This window comes from Podarcis cretensis (assembly GCF_951804945.1).
Source record: "Podarcis cretensis genome assembly, chromosome: 7".
Lineage (NCBI taxonomy): Eukaryota > Metazoa > Chordata > Lepidosauria > Squamata > Lacertidae > Podarcis > Podarcis cretensis.
In genome coordinates, this window is record NC_137176.1 from 71215792 (window position 1) to 71218738 (window position 2947).

Here is a 2947-nt window from a genome sequence, read left to right on the forward strand (position 1 = left end):
TGTTTGTAAATTGTTTGACTTCTTAAAGAAATTGCTTGAGATGAAAATTCAGTGTTTGAAATCCATATTCAGTTTCTAGGCTTAATAACTGTTGGAGGATTGCTTATTAAGTTAAGATAACCATTGAATCATAGATCCCTGTATAGCAGGCATAGGCAAACTTGGCTCTCAGATGTTTTGGGACCACAACTCCCATCATCCCTGACCACTGGTCCTGTTAGCTAGGGATGATGGGAGTTGTAGTCCCAAACATCTGGAGTTTGCCTATGCTGCTGTAGACTTTACTTAAGACCTGTCTACTCTCAGAGTGATAAATTCAAATTACAACTGTGTGCAACATATATAATTAGGCTGCAGTCAGGATGCTTCAAGAGTGCTTATACTCAAAGTTGGCAGCTGCAATACTCTCCAAGCTTACTTGGAAGTAAGCCCTAGAACAGTGTTTCCCAACCTTTGGTCTCTAGCTGTTTTTGGACTACACTTCCCATCATCCCTGACCACTGGTCTTGCTCGCTAAGTATGATGGGAGTTGTAGTCCAAAAACAGCTGGAGACCCAAGGTTGGGAAACACTGCCCTAGAACACATGATTCTATGGATTATGTCATATCTGCCAATTTAGAATGTGTGTTTATTTATTGTATTTATTATATACTGATTAATATTTCTAAGCAGTGCAAGTAAAATTACAAAAAAATAAAAATAAACCATGCATAGAATAACAATTAAAAAATCATAATAAACCCAACACCACTTTAAAATGCCTGTTGAAATAAGAAAGCACTTGTCATATACCTGAAGCTCAGCAAGGAGGGTGCCTGTCTAATCTCAGACACACTAGTCATATCTATAATAAAATAAAAAGTTAATTTTGTTGGTTGAATAAGAGGGAAATATTCATAGCCTCTCCTTGTTCCGTATCTCTGTGATCACTGCTCCCACCAACTTCCCCATTTCTTACTTTAGACTGCAATCTTAAAGTTAGAGAAAGACAGAAATCTACCCCCCAAGGGGAACATGTCCACAACCCATAGTGCACAAATCTACTGCAATGTAGTTGCAATGAGCATATAATAGTTCCTCTATGTATATATACAGCCTTTGATAATTAATTTCTTCTCCATAGCTTGAAAGAGTTTCTGTGGCTAGCTTCTAATCACCGATGCACAGAACACACTTGACAGACTGTCTTTTCCTATTTTGATTCAATGCCCAGAGACCTGACGAAGCAACTGACTTGTTTGTTGTTGAAAAGGATTAATACTGCAAAGTGGTGGTTTTCAAAAGTGCCAAAATAAAATAATTGGTGAGAAAAGGAAACAATGAAGTCTCAGTCTGCAGTGAACCACACAGGAGCACGTGGGCTTTTAAAACAAAACATGCCTTGCAAGAACAGCCAAACTGAAGGGGAGGTTATGGTAGAGAATTTGTAATTATATGAGCATATCCCGGTTGAATGCTGATTAAACTGGACTAGGTTTAGTGTGAAATCCCCTCTATATATCACTATAATGATGCTGTGCTGTAACAGCTGCTCTGCTGACAAAATCATACATCAGGGGTGATGAACCTGTAGCCCTCCAGATGTCTTTGGACTACAATTCCCATTATCCCTGACCATTGTTCATGCTGGCTGATGCTGATGGAATTTGATCAAGAACAGAAGGGCTACAAGCTCAATGCCACACACCCCATGTGCAAGTTATGGTAGATGCTTTTTCTGGAAAACAAAATGAGCAGATGCACAAGTAAATATGGTTCCCTGCATGTTTCAAAGGCCTCTTGATGTTTCTTTATAAACACCAGTCCAGAGCAGTTTTTAATGAAGAAGCATTAAACATTTCCATTTTTATATATTCTTAGGGATTCAGCATCCAACCTAACATATTTAGGAAACAAAATTACATATAATATTTCCTCCATGGTCAAAAGAAAACATGGGTCACATCCTGCTACAAATAAAATTCACTTTGGCAGGTGGACTATATTACATATACAATGCTACCTCAGGTTAAGTACTTAATTCATTCCGGAGGTCCGTTCTTAACCTGAAACTGTTCTTAACCTGAAGACCACTTTAGCTAATGGGGCCTCCTGCTACCGCTGCGCCACCGTAGCACGATTTCTGTTCTCATCCTGAAGCAAAGTTCTTAACCCGAGGTACTATTTCTGGGTTAGCAGAGTCTGTAACCTGAAGCGCATGTAACCTGAAGCATATGTAACCTGAGGTACTACTGTAAACATTTGGGGTAATCAAAATGAAAGTGGTGCTATTTCTAGTTTCCTCAAAATGCATTGGGAACCGTATGTACTTAATCCAACTGTTCATTTCAAAATGGACATTTTCCACCTGGGGTTGCAAATCCTTGGCCTTTAAGTGCTCTTTATAATTATGGGCAGAGTAAAGTTTAGCAGGAAAAAAATAAACATTTCTTCCCCCAAAAGCTATTCCCAAAGTTCCTAGGTTTTATTTTATTCTGCTCCAAAGCGTAAGAATGTTCCTAATTCTTTTCTTTCATCTCTTGGCCATGAAGGGAGTGTTGTGTTGTGTTCTGAGAGGACAGAGTCACAAGTGAAGTTTCAGCAGGAGAACTTGTTAATTGCTTCTGGCCTTGATCCAGCTCTTAATTGTGCATAACAGCTGGTGGGGCTGGGTGGGGGTGTGCAATGCCAGCTGCATCAAAGGACACATCCACCCATCAGCAGGGCCTTGGTGAGCAATGCAATGTGGTTGTGTGATCCAGGTGCGTGTGTGCATCCACTATGCACATGAAAGCTTTCCTCAATACACAGATCTCCCTCGTTGCATGTGTTTTCATACACAGCGATGCCCAATGGGGTCTAAATAGTTGCTCCGAGAGCAGACTGTATCAAATGTAATTGCAGTAAACAAAGCAAAATGGCAGTTGGATACTTGCCTGCTACTCCATTGGTGCAGTAATATTAATG